The 12,080-nt window shown below is 36.0% G+C and overlaps 1 pseudogene; it reads left to right on the top strand.

Moving 5' to 3' along the window:
• The first annotated feature begins 5,103 nt into the window (after nucleotides 1-5,103).
• LOC110739266 overlaps nucleotides 5,104-12,080 on the top strand; it is a 30,182-nt pseudogene continuing 23,205 nt past the window's right edge.

The following is a 12,080-nucleotide window of genomic DNA, read 5'->3' on the forward strand; positions in this document are numbered from 1 at the left end:
CTATCAACTAATTAAGTATTAAAGCTGGTTATTTTGGTCTCTTACCCACATTATTTGCTGTTTTTTAACTCAATATTTGTCCCCATGTTTACTACATGTCTAAGAGTGACAAAGGGCGGATCTAAGCTAAAAATACTTGAGGTTTTAAAATTTGAACTTCTAAATCCTCGCTCAAAACTAACTATAAATGAGGAGAATTGATAGTAAGAGAAAAATGTGTACAAAAATAATTAATTTTAATTTAGGAATTAATTAAAACATAAGTATGAAAATGCTTAAAATAGCAAACTTTAACTCTTTTTCAGAGTCACAGGGAATAGCTATCAATTTCAGATTATTTTAATTTAGGAATTAATTAAAACATAATTATAAAAATGCTTAAAATAGCAAACATAACTCTTTTTCAGAGACAGAGAATAGCTATCAATTTCAAATGCAGACATAGTATTAAGTTTTTTTTTTTAAAAAAGTAAACATAAATGGTCAATTGTTTAAGCTGCGTTATGAACTTATGATCCATGGTTAAACGTTAAACGATTAATTCTCCTTTGACAACTCTAGTCTTAAGGCATACATGATCACATATTCATATCCAATGAATATCAAACGGCATCCTTTGTTTTTTAGCCACATTGTGTTTATCTTCTAGACTTCAGTAATTTGGTGGGCCGGGGGCGGGTTGCGGGTAGATGTAGTATTGAATTTGGTGATCTACCACGAAAAAAGGGAACGACAGATGGTCTGGTGTGGACCAACAATTGTACAATTGAAACTTGTACTTTTATATAATTCAAATATTCAAAGTGATTTTAGACCACTCTCAATGGTGAGCAAAAAAAAATGTTCACCCACTCTCTCTCTACCCACTTTCTCTCTCAACAAATCACTTTTGCTCATGGGCAAATTTTTTTCACATTTTCTCTCCCAATGATTAGCAAAAAAAATGTCCACCCACCACTCTTTCTCTCTTACTTTTTCAATACCCCACCATTACTTTCTCTCTCCTACACAACACTTCTTTATTTATTTATTTCATTTATATTTTAACAATGTTACTCCAAATAAATAAAAACTAGTTTAAATTTGTGTAACTTATATTTTTGTCTTTTTTATCGTTAAAATTTGTCGTAAAATTAAGTACGTTATATAAAAAAATAGTAAAAAAAAGCTTAAAATTTGTTAAATGTTTTTATTTATTTTAAAAGCGGTACAATACTAGAAACCAATTACATTTGCAACGTCATGCGTAATTAAACTTAGGAAATAAAATAAACACAACAACTAAAAAATAACTCGACTGCGTACAGAGCAGCAGCCTGGTGGTCAGCGAACAATTTATCTTTTTGAAGTTGAGGGGTTGTGATACCCTGAACAAAAGTTGCCCACTTCGGATAAATACCGTCGGCTAAGTAATATGCCATGTTGTATTCATGGCCGTTAATGGTAAAATTTACCGGAGGAGCTCGACCATGCAGAACCTCATCGAACACTGGGGAACAGTATAAGACATTAAGGTCATTACAAGATCCAGGAATCCCAAAGAAGGAATGTCATATCCATAAATCCTGATCTGCAACGGCTTCCAGTATTAGCGTTGCTTTCTTGTTCCTACCGACGTACTGCGCTTTCCATGCCGTTGGACAGTTCTTTCATTCCCAATGCATGCAATCAATGCTGCCTATCATGCCTGTAAAACCACGCAGTTCATTTTGATGCAGTATTCTGGCCAATTCATCAGTTGTAGGGTTTCGCATGTACTCGGTTCCGAACTGCTCAATGACACTGGTACAAAAATGTTGAAGGGCAACTCGAGCGGTTGACTCACTTATATACAACTTTGTTTAATTACATATTGCAATACAATTACATGGCCTACAATTATATTTTTTTTTTTAAAAAATCACATATATACTAATTATATTATATAACTGATTTTAAAAATTAAAAAAAAAATTATTTACCTGAATATGGCTGAATTGCAACAACAATATTCTTCTACAAATTAAAAATACTTTTAAGAAAATTAAAATGTGGAGGATTTAAAGTGTTTACGAAATTATATCAAAATATATCAAAATGCATGTCTATTTATAGAGAATTTAATTTTACGACCGTTGGTAATTTTTTTTTTTTACAAAATATATTTTTCTGAAAATAGATTATAAATAAATAACCGTTGTAAACGGCTAGTATTTTCTGATTGGCTACTCCGCTGCAGCTGCCACGCGTCGCCTCGTCATTCGCCAACACCTTGCACGCGTCAGACGCACTAAGTTTTTTTTTTAAAAAATCCGGAAACTTAAATCGACGCGTTTTGAGGTGCGCCTTTGAGGCAGCTTCATCAAAACGCGTCGTTTTGATGGTAAAGTGGGCGAAATTTTTTTAGTGGGTCTGCTAGGTGTGGGCCCCACTTGAGTTACTTTTCATCACAAAAAATGCTCAAGTTTTGAGCTTTTTTAAAAATGCTCATGGGCTTTTTTTTCCATTTTAACAAATTCTCACCATTGTAACCATTGATCATTTTTTTTCCTCACAAAAAATGCTCATGAGCAAAAAAATTTCTCACCATTGCTAGTGTTCTTACAACGAGTCCTAAGTTTAACCATTGTTTTATAGTAACGTATTTAAAAATAACTTTTATTTTAAAATATATTAAACGGAATTTTCACCAAATACCTTGAGTGTTTTTTTTTTATTTTTTTTTTAATTTTTTTTTCACCATATATCCGTAAAAAATTTTAAATTTACCATATACATTTGAGTTTCACAAAAATGTCACTAAATGCCCTTAATGATTAACGGCAGTTAACTCCGTTTGTCGTTAGTGTTAATTATGCCACGTGGCAGCATATGATTGATTAATTTTTAAATTATTTATTTAATTATTAAAAATACTAAAAAATAATTTCAAAAAAAAAAGAACCACCTCTTACCCAGCCAACCAGCCACCTTCCGCCGGCCAACCTCCTCAGCCCAGCCACCTCGCCACAACTCAGCCTAGCCTCCCCACCGCACCGGCGTCGCCCTTGCCCCCAGCCCTGCGCCGGTGCTCGCCCCTTTCCCTGAACCACCGCGTTGGTTTTTCGCTTCTTGCCTTGAACCGTAAAAACCCCTCCCTGCCTAACCACCTAAGCCGAAATCAGGCAACCACCACCAAAACCCCTTTGTCGGCAACCCAGATCCCCTACCCCCACGTCACCGCCTCCCAAGTTGGCCGAAAACTACCACCTCGAAAACCTAAAACCCCAAAATCGAAACCCTAGATTTTAAATTTTGGGGTTTTGGCATGGTGGTTGAGGGGGTGGAGATGGCAGGAGAAGGGATGATTTGGGTTCACCAGCGCGGGGATGGGGGTTTGGATGCCGGCGGTAGGGAGGAGAGGATTTTTCGAGGGAGAGGAGGGGGTTTTTTAGGATTAGGGAGAGGACGACGTCGGCGCGTGGAGTGTCGGGGTTGGGGTGGCGCCGGTATGGGGTTCAGGCGGAATCCGCGTCGGTGCGAGGGTTCGGGCGAAATCCCGCCGACGGGGGTGGTGGCTGGGACTGGGTTTTGGTGGGTGGGTTTTTTTTTTAATTCTTTTTATTTTTTGATAAATAATCAATTAATTATTTTTTAAAATTAAATAATTTAATAGACAATCAATAAAATGCTGCCACGTGGCATAATAAGCCTTGATGACTACCCGGAGTTAACGTCCGTTAGTTATTCGGGCATTTTGTGACATTTTTATTAAACTCGTGAGTATTTGGTGAATTTGAAAATTTTCATGGATATATGATGAATAAAAAAATAACTTAGGGGTATTTGGTGAAAAATACGTATTATTAGTTAAGTATTACTTTAAAATTTTATAATATCAACTTTTAAATGTTTTCAAAATATTAATATTTGATTACTATGTCTTTTTTTTTTTTAAGTGTTACACTTTTCTTTTGCCATTATGTGGCTTTTTTTTTTTTTGTACATGTTACATTTCGTTTTTTGGCAACCTAATCTAATTAAATATTAATTCTCTCTCTTTTTAGGGTCTCATTCAAACCCACTATTACACTTTTTTTTTTTTACATTTATATCTATTTACATTCAAGTCAATTAATTTGTCTAAAACTATATGCCGGTTAAATTATAACACTTAAAAAAAAAGATATATTTAAGGTCAAACTATTGCATTTGAATGTGTGTCAAATTTCGCTTTGTCAAATATTTTGGGACAGTAAAGAGTATATGGTTAGTGTGATTACTTCATATATCATCCATTGATTTTAAGATGTACATTGTTGAGCTTATATGTGATTTTGTTCTCCTCCAATATGGGCTTATGTTTGGCCCAATGAATTTACAGTAATAAGTTTCAAGTTGTAAGGTCAATGATCATTATTATTCTAACCATTTCTTTGTATTTGTTATACTGTGAGTTTTGTTGTCAAAACTTTGACTAAAAATAAAAAAACTCTATCACTATAAGGATTAAAACTACATTATTCATTTCTTTTCAGTTAATAAACTATTTCTATCTCTCTCCAATTATATGGGTCTAGTTTTTTTTTTTTTTTTTTTTTTTTTTTTTTTTTTTTTTTTTTTTTCTATCTCTTTCATCTCTAAAAATGGCCTAAGATTCCGCAATTTGTAAAGTGATACAACAAAAACAAAAAAAAAATGGAGGAAGTAGATCGATCTACAATTTTAAAATGATATCATGTTTGATATACATAAGTCATTACTATGTATTTTTTTTTATTGATATGGTTTTCTTTCAAACCTATATTAATTTTTGCTCACCGTTAATACAATTTTAAACCCATTTTTTTTTGTTAATTGTTTTATGTCATTATATTTTGTTTAACATATTATTGGTTTATCTTATTTAGTTTTTGAAATCATGGAGCATAAAGAGGCGAACGAGCAAGGTACTCACAACTGCACTTAATTAATAAAGTCACTTCACTTTTTTTTTTTTTTTTTTTTTTTTCCAATCTGAAATTAAATTATTTTTGCTATAGGAAACTAAATTATTTTTACCGATTAAAATTTATTTTTACTAACCTAAAATTTATCTTACTATTTGAAATTATTTTTAATGAATATTAATTGAATAAGGCAAAGAGAACATTAATTGCACAAATTTTTATTTTTTTTTTGGGTAAAATTTGTAGAAGTAAAATGTAATTATAAATCTTGGGCGCAACATAGATGCTCTAGGGATCTGCACCTTTACAACCTCTATCGAAATATCCAAAGTCAACCCTTTAGAGCACCATATATTTCCTCTTTGTAGTTTGTACACACTTTCATCTAGTCTTCTTGCTTGTTTAGTCTTAGCTCATATAAAATGGGGATCAAGGTCTATGGCAGCGATTATCCAATAACACCAAACGTGATGCGAGTATTAGCCGTCTACGAGAAGGAGTTCGAGTTTGACTACGTTCCACTCGACATGAAGTCCGGTGCTCACAAGCAGATGCCTTATCTTTCCCTCAACGTGCATACGCATTAGTTTGTTAATTGTCATGTTGATTGTGTAGTTTGAACTAATAATGTGACAATTAAATTGAAATAGATCGAGAGTATAATTCATGAACTTCTTATACTTTCGCTTTTGATGGGTCTTTCATTTGATATCTATGCGTAGAGAGGTTGACTATTACAAGTATATGTTAATCTATATGCACTTGCTCTTAAATGTAATCTTCTTAGGTCTCGATTGTAAATTTTTTTTATAATTTTTGATCTACTAAACAATTTTCTTGTAGTTCATGGAAAATAAAACTATATGTGAAAACAAGCTCCAACGAAATAAATGTATTGCTTATTATTACTATGTTCAAACAAATGATTAATTTTTTTTTTTTTTTTTTTTTTTTTTTTTTTTTTTTGAATGGAAACAAATGATCACTTAATATTACCTCATTCATATAATAACATAAACCATTATTGGCATTATAAGTATGTAATATGGAAGTAATTCAGCTATGTAATGATAAAGGCCGTCAAAAAAACTTAAGAAAAGTCTTACTATATTAGTTGATTAAAGTCTTATGGGGTACTTTTAAAGACAATTCAAATCTATGAATTACATCTTGTTAGGTTTTCTAGTATAAATCAAATATAAACTTATGTGGGAACAAAACCTAAAACAGTGAATAATTACAATAAAATTATACAACCAAATCAATACAACCAAGTGTATTCAAACCAAGCACTACTAATTCAATGAATTACAGAAATTACAATGAAATTAACTAATATGAAAGATTATAAACTTGCCTCACTTCCAAGCCTTTCAAACGAACATGAACATGAGAATTTCAATGACCACGTGAGTCTCAAACCTTGATACTTTGTCTTACGCGTGTGAAACACTTTCCTAAAGAGATTAATTTTTCCCACAACGGTGCTTGGGTTTTTACCGGGTGAACTGCTAAACATCGCCCACAAATCTCTACATAAAGCCCACAAATTTTAGGTGAATTGACACTTTTGCCCTTATATATTAAAAAAAAAAAAAAAAAAAAACTCTCACACACTCTCATCTTCTCTCTACTCTCTACTCTCATCACCTTTTTCTAAAAAAAAAAATTTCAAACTACAATGTCGAGGCGGCAAGGCAATGATTTGGCGGTAGCGGAGGTGGAGGGAAGGCGGTCACACGGTGGCAAAGTATTTTTTTTTAAAAAAAAAAAAACCTCGAAGAGGCGGGGCGGCTGGGCAGGACGCCGTGGCCACGGTGGCGGCGCCCAAGCCAGACGCCAGCCCCATGACAACGGCGGCTGGGCGGGACGCCAAGGCCACGTTGGTGGCGTGTTGCGTGGGCGCCGCCGCCGTGGCCTTGGCGTCCCGCCCATCCGCCGCTGCCGTGGGGCTAGCGTTTGGCAGGGACGCCGCCTACCTTTTTTTTTTTGTTAATTCTTATATTTTTTTTTTCAATTTTTTGTATATTTTTTTATATCTTTATATTTTTTTTTCAAATTTGTTGATTTTTTTATGTTTATATTTATTTTTCAATTATTTGTATATTTTTTTGTTTATTTTTATATATTTTTTTTTCCAATTATGCTGTATTTTATTTTATTTTTTTTAATTTTTTTGGTGTTTATATTTATTTTGTATGTTTTGGTATTTTTTTTTTCTTTTTGTGTGTATTTTTTTTTGTTTATATATTTTTTTTTAGTGTTTTGTAATTTTTTTTATGTCAATTTGTTAGTATTTTTTTTGTTTATTTGATATTTTTTTTTGATTAGTTATTTCTAATTTTTGTTGTTGGTACTTAAAAAAATAGATTATTAATATAAATAATATTAATGACAATTGCTATTATTTTTCGTTATTTAAATGGAGTTAGGTATCACATTTTTGACCTGGTGCGGGGAAGAGTATGGACGTTATTAGAAGTAGAAACTACTCAATGGAGAGCTCGAGGCCCAGACACGTTACAACCCGTGGTATTTCGGCCTCGGCTCGCAGAGAACGGGTTCACTATCCTGAGGAGGATAAAGATGGTGATGGTGATGAGGAAGAGGGGGAGGAGGAGGACGCAGATGAGGATGTGGTGCTTGGGATGAACGATCAGAGTGGACCATATGATGATTACGGTCCATTTAGTCAGAGGCTTGATGATATGTATGAGACGCATAGGGTAGATGTGCATATAGGTAGAGATGGTAGATTTGTTAGTAGATCTGGCACATCATTTGCGTCCACTGTGTCTGCGGTAAGCAGAAAACGGTCGAGGGCCGTTAATGATTCTTGGGTGGTGAGGGGTGAGGTGGCTTGGGGACCTGTAGACGGGAGTGTGATTCCTAGCTTTCTAGGACACATAGTTACCCGTATTTGGGAGGACCAGGAGAGGGATTTGGATACGGGCATTTTGAAATCCCAAACCTGGGAAAAGACTTGTAACTTTTTGTGTAGATGGGCTGAGGCTTGGCTGGAGGAGAGCGAGATGTTCGGTCGATTGCAGGGCACTAGAGTGGGTCACCTTCTGGCCACCATGCATGATTAGATTGACTCAACGCTGATCACGACTTTCGTTGAGCGATGGCAGTCGAATACGAACTCTTTCCACCTTCCGTTCGATAAGATGACAATCATGTTGCATGATGTCGAGGCCATCCTTGGGATTCGCGCAGAGGGAAAACGTCTTTCTGTTATGGATGATGCGGATCAAACAAATTTATTAGCGGAGCTGTTGGCGGTGGACAGGGCTGCGCTGTACACTGGGACGCTTGGTGTTTGGGATCACGGCGGCGGTGTGAAGATCGCATCCGCTTTGCAGCGTTGTTTGCACCCCACTGCACGTAGGATGCATGACACACAACTGGCTGCATATGTTTTTCTTCTCCTCGGGTGTACCTTATTTCCGAATAAGAGCGGAAACAAGCTCAGGCCACGAGACATAGTTGACGCGTTTGAGCCCGACAGAGTAGGCCAGTTTTCTTGGGGGTCGGCTACGTTGGCGTATCTGTATCACCAATTAGGATCCTCGAGTCGTGCTGACGCGACATGTATCACTAAATGTCTGACTTTATTACAGACCTGGACAAACGAGTATTTTCCTGCATTTCGACCACACCGCGACCCGGTTCCTATTAGGGATGGGATGCCACATGCTTGTGCGTGTAGTCTGCGGTTCGAGAAGAAGTCCGTTGACCGCCTCCAATTGATACAGTTATTGCTTGATAGGATGTCCCCCTTAGACGTAAAGTGTATAAATTATTTCTAATTTTCTACTGTGATGCATTTATTATATGAATCTTACTAATTTGAAAAAATGTGCAGGTGAAATGGATGCCTTTCGGCCAGAACCCTAGTAATAGGGTACCCAAGACCCTTTACACGGGACTGATTCAGTATTGTGAGATCGTAGAGGCGTACATGCCCCAGCGCTGTCTTTGCCAGCTTGGATTTGTCCAAGTAGTCCCTCCTCCACCGGCATGGCCCAGTAAGGCGGTCCGATATGCGTCTTATAAGTCTATTTTATATATATTTATTCCTTGTCCCAATGGTCATAATTGTGTTTATTTGAGCTTTACGGAGCTACTTTTGTTACTAATATGCGTTTTCTAGTGTTTTTGTAGATTTGATATTATTTTATAGGAAATTGCGAATTTGGAGCATTTTCCTGGATTTATTGGAGCCTCTACCAGCGTTGGAGTATGATCGCATTCATATGACCACATTCCGAAGCCCAGGACCGATTGGAGTCATCAAATCGTTGATTAAGGGCTCGACGAAGAAGAAGAGTCCGGGGCAATGGACCATGTATTCAGAACCTAAAGAGGAAATGCGAATTGGGCTATGAAACGACCTAATTGAAGAAGTCCAAGCTTGCCCGGGAGCTCGCCTGAAGGCGCGCCTGGCAGGGCGAGGCAGAAGGAAGAGAGTAGCTGCTCGCCCGAAGGCGCGCCTGGCAGGGCGAGATGGCGCCCGACCGGGCGCGTGTTTCTGAGTTCGTTTAGCACTTTTAATCTTCGTTTTAGCTTAGGTTTTCTTAGTTTAATATAAATACGCTTTTGATAAGCGAGTTTAGGAAATTCTTTTCTCTCTCTCTCTCTCTCTCTCTACTTTTCTCATTATTTTTATTTCTTAGTTTTTAGTTTTAAGCTTTTAGTTAATACTCTTGTTTCTCTCTCCACACTTCTGGTTTATGCAATTCTTTACTTCCGTCTATCTTGGTAACGATTTCTTCTCCTTTTTACTTTCAGTAATTTAATTGCTTGATTTAATTATACTTTCTTTAATTGCTTTTCTTAGTTTAGATTTAAATATGCACGAGTAGTTTTATTTCTAGGGTTTGTCGGGATCCATAAATAACATGAAGGGGTAATTTATTATTGTTCGTTGATTGTCAATGTTTTGGTTGATTTCCTATTGATTGATTTAATTCTATGGAATTAGATTTGCGCAGGTTTAATTGTATGAGTTATGCAATATTGATTCGAGATTCGAGAGATGATAATTGATGTTTAGGCTTAGTTTCAACTGGAAGATCAATTTATAAATGGTTAGGTCAAGATTCGAGAGATGCGATTTAATACCGGTAGATTAATTCTGTGATTATAATACGTAGCGAAAGCCCTTCATGATCTGATTAATCTATGCATTGATGATTGATTATTATGTTTTACCCAGGAATATTATTTATTGATGAACCTATACCCTAGGCCTTTTATTATTGATTTCCTCCCTTATTCAATTTGCCTTAGTTTAATTATTTTCCTTTAGTTTAATTCTCATAAAAACAATTTGGTTACTTGATGATTTAGATTATATTAATTAATTAGGAATAGAAAAACTTATTTCTCTGTGGATTCGACCCTACTTCCCTATCTATATTAGTTAGTGGTTTTAGGAATTACTTTTGATTAGGTGATACGACTTTAGTCTGTCAAAATTTGGCGCCGTTGCCGGGAAGACGGTTTTATTTTTATTTCTGATTATTTTTGTAGTCTAGATTATTTTCTTTAGTCTCTTAGTCTCAAAGAACGCAAGTTCTTTGAGACAGTTTCTCATACTTGTTTGTTTAGTTCTTGTTTATGCCCAGGAGTTCTAGATCAGGTTACATCCCATTCGATCCTGAAATCGAACGTTCTTTTCATAAGCAGAAGAATCTTTTTAGACAGGTACGAGCTACTTCCGAGGGTATTACACCTTTGGAACCCCCATCTGATTCTAGTGATACAGAAGTTTCTTTAGAACTAGAATTAGAGATGACGGCTCAACCACCTCGTAAGCTCAGTGAATATTCGCAGCCGTCCCTGGCAGATTTTCCAAACCTTGCTCCCGCACCAAATCTCGAGGGAGTACAATTCAAGATTAAACCCCAGTTCATTACTATGATTGAAAGGAAGCAATTCAGCGGAGCTAAGGGTGAAGATCCAAATATGCACATCTTATATTTTTGCCAATATTGCAACACCATTAGACAAGCTGGGGTCACGCAAGACCAAATTAGGGAGATTCTTTTTCCCTTCTCTTTATGTGGTAAAGCTAAATTATGGTACAATGGACTGAATAGAACTGCACTTGGTATTACTAACTAGGAAACTCTTGTTTTGAATTTCTATAACAAATACTACCCTGCAGAGAGAACAACTTTATTAAGGAGTAAGATCCTAAATTTTTCCCAAGAAGCAGATGAATCTTTATATGAAGCTTGGGAACGATTTAAGGATTTACAGAGAGAGTTCCCTCATCATGGGCTAGCACAATGGCAGATAATCCAAGCCTTCTACAACGGGATTGGATATAATTCAAGAATGATTTTAGACTCTGCAGCTAACGGAAGATTTATAAATTTGGATGTTAATATAGCGAGCAATGTTGTTGAAGAGATGGCTATTCATAATTCCCAATATGGGAATCCCAGAGGATTTGCAAATAAAGGAAAACACCAATTTGATTCTATATCCTTTTTGCAAGCACAATTGACTGCTATTAGCTAGAAACTAGACAATATTAATAATTCTAATTCATCTTTCGTTCCTAATGTTTCTGCTATTGGTACTAACTCTGCAATAAATTGTGAAAATTGTGGTCTTGTAGGTCATTGGGCTCAAGAATGCACCAGTTCGCTTGAGAAGATTAATGCTTTTCAGGCCTATAAGCAAACTAGTACGTACTCTAACACCTGCAATGCAGGGTTGAGAAATAACCAAAATATGTCGTATAATAGTATGAATGCGCCTAACCCCACACCGCAGGTACAATAACTGCAGCAGAGGTACTATCAACCTCCACATCAGACACCACAACAGACTGTTACTGCTCCTTCTGATTCTGGCTTATCAGAAATCAGAACGATGTTAGTTGATATGCAGAAACAGATGTAGAGTAGGGATGCGCAAATTGATTCGATTCTAGCTCATAATAAAATCATGGACAATCAAATTGCGCAGCTTTCCTCTGCTCTACAAACTCGCCAGCAGGAAGCCCTACCATCGCAGCCAGTACAACCTATAGATCACGTGAATGCAATTAGCCTGAGAAGTGGTTAAAAATACGATGGACCTTCTATGCCCAAAGATGATGAACCTATCATTACAAATATTGCTAATACTGATTATGTTATACCAAATATTGTT

This window comes from Chenopodium quinoa, unplaced genomic scaffold (genome assembly GCF_001683475.1).
Source record: "Chenopodium quinoa cultivar QQ74 unplaced genomic scaffold, ASM168347v1, whole genome shotgun sequence".
In the NCBI taxonomy this organism is placed as follows: domain Eukaryota; kingdom Viridiplantae; phylum Streptophyta; class Magnoliopsida; order Caryophyllales; family Amaranthaceae; genus Chenopodium; species Chenopodium quinoa.